Below are 10718 nucleotides of genomic sequence, written 5' to 3'. Positions count from 1 at the left end.
AACCAACTGAGCCACCCAGGTGCCCCCAGACTGTCTTGATTACTGTAGCTTTTTTTTTAAAGCTTCATGAGTGATTCTTTTTTTTTTTTTTTTTTTAGGATTTTATTTATTTATTTGTCAGAGAGAGAGAGCACAAGCACGGGGAGAGGCAGAGAGAGAGAGAGAGGGAGAAGCAGGCTCCTTGCTCAGCAGGAAACCCGATGCAGGGCTCGATCCCAGGACCCTGGGATCATGACCTGAGATGAAGGCAGACGCTTAACCGACGGAGCCACCCAGGCATCACTTGATTACCATAGCTTTATGGCTAAGTTTTGAAATTGGAAAGTGTGAGTCCTTAAGCTTCATTGTTTTTCAAGATTGTATTGGCTATTGTTGGTCCCTTGAATTTCTATATGAATTTTAGGATCAACAACAATATCTGCAAAAAAAGCCAGCTGGGATTTTGATAGGGAATGTGTAAATTTGTAGATCAATTTGGGTAGTATTGCTATTTTATTTATTTATTTATTTTTATTTTTATTTTTTTTAAAGATTTTATTTATTTATTAGAGAGAGAATGAGAGACAGAGAGCACGAGAGGGAAGAGGGTCAGAGGGAGAAGCAGACTCCCTGCTGAGCAGGGAGCCCTATGCGGGACTCCATCCCGGGACTCCAGGATCCTGACCTGAGCCAAAGGCAGTCGCTTAACCAACTGAGCCACCCAGGCACCCAGTATTGCTATTTTAATAAATCTTCTGAGCCATGAACATGCATGGACATCTTTCCATTTATTTAGATATCCTTTAATTTCTTTTAGCAATATTTTACAGTTTTTAGAGTACAAGGACTATCTGGTTTTGTGGAAAGAGCTATAGCTTTGAAATCAGTCAGTTTGGATTCGAATTCTGATTTTACCATCCAGGAACTAAGTGACATTGGGAAAGTTATGTAATTTCATGGAACTACTTTCTTCACCTGAATAATGAGAGCCACCATACCTATTTTACAATTAATGTTAGGGTTAGATAACTCTTAGCAATAGAGTCTAGCACATAGTAGATATTCAACAATATTAATTTCTTTTTTAAAATTTTTAAATTTTTATTTTTTAAAGATTTTATTTATTTATTTGACAGAGAGAGACAGTGAGAGCAGGAACACAAGCAGAGGGAGTGGGAGAGGGAGAGGGAGAAGCAGGCTTCCTGCTGAGCAGGGAGCCCGATGTGGGACTCGATCCCAGGACCCTGGGATCATGACCTGAGCGGAAGGCAGACACTTAATGACTGAGCCACCCAGGCGCCCAACAATATTAATTTCTTTGGGAAATTCCTCAGCATTACATCATCTATTCGTTCTTTCTTTCAAGTAGGCTCTTTGCCCAACATGGAGCTTGAACCCACGACCCTGAGATTAAGGGTCCCATGCTCTACTGACTGTGCCAGCCAGGCACCCCTCATGGTGTACTTTTTGATTGATTGATGTCATTGTTTTGTTTTTGTGTGGACCTGTTTTTAAACTGTAAGTTCCCTGTCTACTCTTGTCTATTTTCTGCACCATGGTAGCCAGACCAATTTTCTACAATAGTGTTTTCAATTATATTGTATTCTGTTGAATAGCCTGCAGTTTTGCCCTGGTACTTTCTCTATAGAGTCCAAACTTCTCTAACCTTCCAGGTCTCACATTACCCAGTTAGCATTCTATTCAGGGTAGTTTTCTCTCTCTCTAGAAATTAGATCAGAGATTCTATGTTGTGTAGGAAAGCAAAGAGAGTTGGGATGCCATCTTGGGCTTTCTGCCACAGACATCTGTTTCTCCATCCCCACAATATGTGCTCAATAAACCAGGTTTGGACAATGCAGGCAGCTAGACAATTAAGAGCATTCTATCTTCCAGGCTTCAGGTTGCATGGCTCTATTATTAAGCAGAACTCCTCTTTATTGATAGCAAAGTAGCAAAATATAGATGGTCTCAGTTATACAGACAGTTGACAAGATTGGAAATTTAGAATATTAAAACCAATAGTCCAAACCAGTCATTCAAAATATAAATAAATGAGCAGAGAAAATATACACTGTAATTATGAATATAAACATAATAGGATAGAATCCTTTTGACTAGAGTTATCAGTCTCCAGCTGACAGAATCCCAGGCCTACCATGGCAACCAAAATTTATTTAAATCCCCGGTGTCCATCAGTGAAACCTATAACAATAAAAAACAAGAACAATAGAAAAACAACCCTATAACATACCATTTGGTTTAATGACCATGTGGGTTCCACACTTCCTTGAAGATGTTTTTTGGGAATAAGAAACCAATTGAAAATTTCTCTGTGCATCTCTCTCTAAGACTAATGCAGTGAGCTTAGAGGTAGGTGTGACTATTTCAGTACAGACTAATGACTTCACAGGGCTTATATACTGACACAGATCCTGTTCATAATAGACTCTAGTATAATAATAGTCCTCCCACTCAAAGCTCCTAACTAACCTGGCCTACAGTTTGTTCTGAGCACATACCCAGTTCTGAGTCTTGTCCCAACAACATTTCTGTCATCCTAAAACAACCCATTATGTTTTTACATACATTTCTCTTTGGCCTCTTTCCCAGTTAAGGAAATGTGTGCCTCAGTCCAGTCCTTGTCTCCCATGCTATATGTCATCAATTTTTTTTTAAAGATTTTATTTATTTAATTGACAGAGAGAGAGAGAGAAAGACAGTGTGAGAGGGAACACAAGCAGGGGGAGTGGGAGAGGGAGAAGCAGGCTTCCAGCTGAACAGGGAGCCTGATCTGATGCGGGGCTCGATCCCAGGACCCCGGGATCATGACCTGAGCCAAAGGCGGTCGCCCAACCAACTGAGCCACCCAGGCACCCCATATATGTCATCAATTCTAAGATAAAGGTTTGATTTTTTTTCTCCTTCACACTTTAACACCTTGCAATTTGAGATGATTTCTTAAATTCAATGAAATTCAGCATTTACATTCATCAGAGGTATAATTATAAGCAACGTTTTCCTAGATCTTTTACGCGATCTGATTTTGTTCACCTAATACTGACTTGGAAGTTTATGATTTTCCTGCCTTATGCTAAATCCTGGTTGAGTGAGCCTAAGCTGTGTTAGTGACAGGGTCACTGTAGAGCCAGGAGTCTTGGATTCCAAAGGACAGAACTTCTATGACTTTCAGGACATTCTTAGACATTTTTCCCCCACTGTCTAAATATTCTGTCTTCCAGTGTAGCAAATGCCATGGCTCCAATCTTACTTTTTTGTTTGACTTAAATATCGTCACATTTATAAGAGCCCAAGCTATTAGGAAGTGCAATTTCCCATGTCTAATATTTCAGATGTTCCTTCCTCTCTGTTTTCCCCACCCAACCACCTCGAAAAACTGTTAGTCCTAAGGCAAACTGACCAAGCTCATCTTTGTTAACATTAGAAAGTCTCTGAGCTACTTGTCCATATAAATTATAATCCATTTATCTCATCAGAATCAAACTTCGGTATACTTTGATAAGCCCTTGTGTATCTGTGCCTTAAAAAAGAAATATGTTTTTTATGTATAGCTCAATCTTCTCATTTGCATACCTCTCCGTCAGATGTCTGGAACCAATTTCATAGTCCTCCAAATTGTATTCTTTTTTTTTTAAAGATTTTATTTATTTATTTGAGAGAGAGAGAGAGAGAGAGCATGAGAGGGGGGAGGGTCAGAGGGAGAAGCAGACTCCCTGCTGAGCAGGGAATCCGATGTGGGACTTGATCCCGGGACTCCAGGATCATGACCCGAGCCGAAGGCAGTCGCTTAACCAACTGAGCCACCCAGGCGCCCCCTCCAAATTGTATTCTTAAACTTTTCATTAGCTTGTATAATAATTGTAGGGAACAAACACCAAAATTGGTAGTATTCTACGAAAGCTTTATTTAAAATTGAACCACAGCCTTTAAGCAGACATCATAATAGGATCTCATCAGCCACATGAAGCTATGCAATTAAAAGTTCCACCCATGAAAGATATATCGGCAGGAAACTTTGTCTGGAAATTTAGCATCAAATGAACTGCTTAATCATGAGTTAAGACTGTATACCTTCAGGGTCACATAGAATTATTTATCAGAATTGAGACCCTTGCAAATCAGAAGCTATTCTTTTTTTTTTTTAAAGATTTTTATTATTTATTTGAGAGAGAGAGAATGAGAGAGAGAGAGAGCACATGAGAGGGGGGAGGGTCAGAGGGAGAAGCAGACTCCCCGCTGAGCAGCAGGGAGCCCGATGCGGGACTCGATCCTGGGACTCCAGGATCATGACCTGAGCCGAAGGCAGTCGCTTAACCAACTGAGCCACCCAGGCGCCCAAATCAGAAGCTATTCTTAAAGCTGTGTGAAATGACTGGGAAATTATATTTTGTAGCAATAATAATATTGCTACAATAATAATAAAAATAATAATATTATTATTAACATAGTAATAATAATAATATTATTACACAGGGACTCTATCCAGATGGGATCTCCGGCCATTTTCCAACTTAGAAATGTATTAAAAATCAAAGTTAAAAAAAATCAGTTGGCAGTGTTAAAAAACAAAATTGAATAAAGTTAATCTTGAAGATCTAATTGGCATTATCAAATGATTAATGAATTGGGCAGCATCCCATCTATCAAGTAGAGGACAGCTCCTGAGTTGTACATAATAGAGGGTTTTAATAGGAAGGAGGGTGGGGTAAGAAAGCTATTAGCAAATTGTTTCAGGCCAGACCACCTACCTTCCCTCACAGGGGAGGGTAAGGGTCTTATGTAGATTACCTCATCTTTCTTTGGGGGGGTGGGGATGGAGAATGCCCTTGGAATAGATTACCTTGTTGGTATTTATGGGAAAGTTCCCAACTCACCCATTAAGACTTAAGAGTTCTAGAGGAGGTTGAAACTGCAATTAGGTTGGGTATTAAGCCCCAGTTTAGTGACTCGGCCTGGCCCAAGCGACACCATTTTGGGTCTATAGTTTTTTTTCTTTTTAGAAAGACATTCTTTTTTGTTTGTTTTTTTAAGATTTTATTTATTCATTTGACAGAGACAGACACAGCGAGAGAGGGAACACAAGCAGGGGGAGTGGGAGAGGGAGAAACAGGCCTCCCGCGGAGCAGGGAGCCCCATGCGAGGCTGGATCCCAGGACCCTGGGATCATGACCTGAGCCAAAGGCACTTATCGACTGCTCCACCCAGGTGCCCTGTAGTTTTCTTTTTAACAGCAGCCCGTAAAAATCAACACTATGTAAGAGGTGAGTACTATTGGAATGCAGAGGGTGCAGGCTCCAAGTAGAGTAAACTCTGCAATTGACAAGGTCAGAAAACAGAAAGCTATAACTAGACATGTAGCAACAAGCAGGAGGGTGTAGTGGAAACAGTGCAGGGCAGTCCACAGCGACTGACCATGGTGCAATTTCTTCAAGTCTCTTGTTTCATCAGAAAAGTAAGTGTGAATTTGTACTTGGGACACCATAACGTGTCTGTTTGTTTTAAGTAAACTTATTTTATTCCTAAATCCTGGAGTAAAATGTGTATCACATAAATGTGCTATTTGCATTGTGTGGCCTTGTTACAGGATTTCTTTCCCTTTGCTGCCTGCTTTGAAGAAGGAAGAGGCCGACCAGACAGAATGATGGGCAGCAAGGCAAAGTTTATTGAGTGATAGTAGGCAGTTCCTGAAGAGAGAGGGCACCGGGTTTTTATGGGCTTGTTGACCCGCTGTTTTTAATCTGATTAACCCTCCTTGTGCCTGTCATCCAATCAGGTTTTTGTCACCTATTTATCACGTGGGAAAGGGTGGAGGGCTCCTTCCAGGATGCTGTAAAATCCTTTTAAGGCTGTTTTCCTCTTGGGGGTGAGGTTGTCCCTGCCTGCCTGTCTTCTGACTACTCTGCCTTAGCTTCATTCTATTTTTTTTTTTTTTAAAGATTTTATTTATTTATTTGACAGAGAGAGACCCAGTGAGAGAGGGAACACAAGCAGGGGGAGTGGGAGAGGGAGAAGCAGGCTTCCTGCCGGGCAGGGAGCCCGGTGTGGGGCTCAGTCCCAGGACCCTGGGATCATGACCTGAACCGAAGGCAGACGCTTAACGACTGAGCCACCCAGGCGCCCTACCCTGCCTTCAGAGAAGCTGGCATATTGCTGAGCTCCAAACTCTTACGCTGAGGGTGAGCCAGGCTAGGAGTGGGCGTTGGGAAGTCTGCCAGCTTTGGAATGAGAGAGATCTGAGGTGCAATTCCAGCTGTAAGTTGTACAAGCTGTGTGAACATGGGCAAGTTATTTAACCAGTCTGAGCTTCAGTTTCCTCAGCTATAAAATGGTTTCAGTAATGCCTATCTTAGAATGGCTGTTCATTTTCCCCTTCCTCTTGAGTAACAATACCCTGAGTTTTAGCAGGGCACCACATCCTGGGCTCAAAGACTACATTTTCCAGCCTTCTTTGCACGAAGGTGGGGCCATATGACTAAAGTTGGGTTAACAAGGTGTGGAAGGACGTGTTATATGGTACTTCTGAGAATTCTCCATGGTGTTTCCTGGAATGTGGGTGTGACGACTGGAACTCTGGAAGTCCTTTTGAACCGTGAGAATAAGCGTAACACTTTACAGATGGTGAAACAGAACTGAAAGGACCACTTTATGGAGCTGCCATACTACTTCAGAACTGCCTACCTAAGATCATCTTTTACATGAGAGAAAATGAGCTATTAAAAAAAAATATGGGGCACCTGGGTGGCTCAGTCGGTTAAGCATCCATTCCTTGATTTCGGCTCAGGTCATGATCTCGAGGTCGTGAAATCGAGCCCTGCATCAGGCTCCACACTGAGTGTGGAGCCCGCTTAAGATTCTCTCTCTCCCTTTGCCCCTTTACCCCACTGCTCATGCAGTCTCGCTCTCAAAAACAAAAACAGAAACAAAAACACACACACACAAAATACAACAGGAGGGAGAGTTTTTTTAATATTCAGTTGAACCTAATCCTAACAGATAACTCCCTCTCTCTCTATATATATATACACACACATACACATATATAACATATAATATTAGTATATTACATATATAGTATTAGTCAAAGGAGGTAAGTTATCTAGTCCACACAAGATCTGGAACTCAATTAATAGCTTCTGTAAACCAGCATCTGTTGATGATTTTGTCCTAAATCAATTATTACTATGATTTTTAAAAATAATAAATTTGACTCCATCATTCTATCTACATTAATTGGCATTCTAATTTAAAGAAGAGCTTTCCCTTTTCCCTCACTAGTGAATGTATGTATGTAAGTGAATATGCATGTTTGTATGTGTGAGTATGAATTCATGGATACTTATTTTACTCTAATTAGGTAAAAGCCATTATTTTAATTTATTTTCATAATTAAATTGTAGCATATTTTGCCAGTGGTAGCCCCTTCAAGCAAACTCGTGTGTCCTTTCATATGTTCCTACCATTTTGGGGGCTTATCTTCATTTTCTAGCACAACAACATATTGCAGGCTCATTGTGTACTTTCCTTGCCCCAACCCCAGAAGCATCCATTTCTTTAAGGAGGCTTGGTTCTTTTCAGTGGGAAGTGGTATAATTACTTTTTAAAGATTAATATTTTGGGGGTGCCTGGGTGGCTCAGCCAGTTAAGCATGTGACTCTTGGTTTTGGCTTAGGTCATGATCTCAGGGTCCTGTGTGAGCCTTGCGTCGGACTCTGTGCTCAGTGGGGAGCCTGCTAGAGATTCTCTCTCTGCCTCTCCCCCTGCTCTGCTTCTCTCTCTCTAAAATAAATAAATAAAATCTTTAAAAAGGATTAACTCTTTGATTGATGAATATATTCATATGATAAAAAATAAAAAAAAAAGCATGAAAGGTGACAGGGAGCAAGAATGTCCTGTCCCCTTCAAGATTCTTCTAGCTGGACTAAGAATCAAAATGACATGAGGCAGATTAACAGGAGAAAATAAAATATAATAGCGTATGTATGGGGAACCCACACAGACATGGAAATTCCAAAGACAGTCAAGCAAAAGGCAATATATATGTCATCCTGAACTAAGGAAAGAGGGGTAGATGTCTGGGACTTCAAAGGGAAGGAATGCAATCCACAGGAAGATAAGAAAGGGTAAATGTTTGGTAAACAAATGTTTGCTGGATCTCAAAGAAACAATGGGACAGGGGCGCCTGGGTGGCTCAGTTGGTTAAGTGTCTGCCTTCGGCTCAGGTCATGATCCCGGAGTCCTGGGATCGAGTCCCACATCGGGCTCCCTGCTCAGTGGGGAGTCTGCTTCTCCCTCTGACCCTCTCCCCTCTCATGCTGTTTCTCTCTCTCAAATAAATAAATCAATAAAATCTTAAAAACAAACAAACAAACAATGGGACAAAGGGAGGATTTTGATCAAAGGAGCCTTGTTAGCTGGTATGGGGACAGGTCCCCATACCTAGTTCACATCATACTGTAGTTATCTATGGTGATAGCTCTCTTCCTGGACCAGGTCCTCTATCTAAATTACTTTAGGCAGTTTGTGGAGAAAGTAGAGCTTTTCCTGAATCTGATGGGTTTTGATTGCTTTTTAACTCAAAATACTTGTCATGCCAAAGTGGTCTATCTTGGAGTGATCTGTTGTTGGCCCCTACAAAGGCAATAGAGTGAAAAAGTAGCCTCTTTTCTTCCATTTTCCCCTCACTCACATATTCAGTTCCCCTCTAGAGACCATTTCTGTTACGTTTCTTGTGTTTCTTTCCAGATACTCCACACGTATACAAGCACATATGCACACATGCACACATGTATACATTACTCTGCACTTTGCCTTTTTTACTTTATGTATGTATCTTGGAAATCTTTTTTTTCTTTACTCTAATGCTATTGTTTCCATCCTAATTTCTTGATCTGTGATTATTCTTTCTTGACTGGACTGTCCTAAAAGTACCCAGAGTGACCTGTACCAATGGCAAGTATTAGTTAATACTAACAAATACATGTCCCATTTTTAGATTAATGAACTGACAATGCGGTTTTATAGTGGTGGTCTCATGTGTTTGATTATCCTGAACTTGTCATCTTTCCTCCAGATAACAGCATTACCAATTACCATTTCATCCAATTCTGAAACCTGGTATCTACCCTTGCTGGATTTAGTAAATAAAAATGCAAGTGCTCAGTTAAATCTGAATTTCGGATAAACTAAGCATAATTTTTTAGTATAAGTATGTCCTGTGTAATATTTGGGAATACCAATACCACAAAATTATTCATTTGTTTTGGTCTGAAATTCAAATTTAATTGGGCATCCTCTATTTTATCATTTAGCTCTAACTTCTCAGAATCTCCCAAAGTAGCACAGACTGCTATCTGAACTTCAGAATGCTCTCTATCTCCCATTTGGCTTGCCAGCTTCACAACATTTCTCAGTCTCCCTTCAAGTTAGATAGAGCCAGGTGGCTAAGTTTTCCAAAGGAATATAAATAGGGCAAGATATGTGCTACTTCTAGGCCTGGTCCATAAAATATCCCATGTGCTTTCCTTTATATTCTTTTTTTCCTCCTCTCAGGAGCTGAATTGGGCTTTCCAATGATGACCAGAGTGACTTGGGAAGCAACCTATTAAAGATGGCAGAAACTCAGGACAATGTGAGTGGCTTAGTCGGTGGGGTGGCTGCCTTCGGCTCAGGTCATGATCCAGGGGTCCTGAGATTAAATCCCGCATTGGGTTGCTTGCTTGGTGGGGAGCCTGTTTCTCCCTTTGCCTTCCATTCCCCCTGCTTATGTGCTCTCTCTCTCTCTGACAAATAAATAAATAAAATCTTAAAAAAAAAAAAAGATGGTGGAAACTCAGTCATCCTGGGTTCCTGAATGACTATGTGACCCAGAGCCCTCACCAACTTGGGATCTCTGCCCCTGAGTGTTATTTGAACAGGAAAGAAGTCTGGTTTTGAACGAAAATTTTAAAATTTGTTTGTTAGTGCAGTTTGCCTTACCCTAGCTAAGGCACATGTTTTAATTGGTTTTCTCAAATCTAACAATGCCCTCTACCCTGTTGTGTGCTGGGGCGGGCTTGCATGGGCTTGTGAGAGCTAATTGCGAGCATCTCTTTTCAGACCCTGTTCAGTAACGTCACATTGGCAGCTTGAAAATGGCCATGGTGGGAATATTTGCACCGGGGAAATGGGCAGATGCTACAAAATCAGGGCTCCCCCCACCCCAGCTGTTTGCTAAACATTTACCAGCACACCAGTGCCCTTATTTCACTGTATTTCACCAGTTCAGGCCCTTAATCCGCTTACACGTGGCATATTTCATTACCTCCTAAGGGGTTTCTTTGCCTTTCTACTTACCTAAAAATCTCTTTCATATTTTCTTGATGGCTTCAGGTTTATTTCCGATTCCTTAAGCTTCTTACAATCCAGTGTCTTCAAAATTTGCCTCCATTTCTAAGGGTACAGTTCTAAGTTCTGACCATTCTATATACTTCTGTAATCACCAACACAATAAAAATGAGAACACTTCCAACCCCCTGAAAAGATCCCTTGTGCTCCTTCCTAGTAAATCCTCACCCCCAAATCCTGACCTCAGGCAATCAATGATCTCCTATTTATTATTATAGATTCAATTTGTTTTTTTTTCTGGAATTTTATACAAATGTATTTATATACAATATATACTCTTCAGGGACGCCTGGGTGGCTCAGTTGGTTAAGCGTCTGTCTTCAGCTCGGGTCATGATC

General features: G+C 40.9%; 1 long non-coding RNA gene across 1 annotated transcript in view; it reads left to right on the top strand.

Moving 5' to 3' along the window:
• Window positions 1-5326: 5326 nt before the first annotated feature.
• LOC141372510 (uncharacterized) overlaps window positions 5327-10718 on the top strand; it is a 5703-nt gene continuing 311 nt past the window's right edge. Inside the window, exons 1-2 of the long non-coding RNA XR_012377778.1 lie at window positions 5327-5449; window positions 9547-9625. This is a non-coding gene — a long non-coding RNA (uncharacterized lncRNA). The remainder of the gene's footprint in view (window positions 5450-9546; window positions 9626-10718) is intronic.

Source organism: Callorhinus ursinus, unplaced genomic scaffold, assembly GCF_003265705.2.
Source record: "Callorhinus ursinus isolate GAN/ISIS: 27379988/994484 unplaced genomic scaffold, GSC_fseal_2.0 scaffold4, whole genome shotgun sequence".
NCBI classification, from domain to species: Eukaryota; Metazoa; Chordata; class Mammalia; order Carnivora; family Otariidae; genus Callorhinus; species Callorhinus ursinus.
Note: the sequence above shows the minus strand (reverse complement) of the source record. Positions and strands in the feature narration are given on the sequence as shown.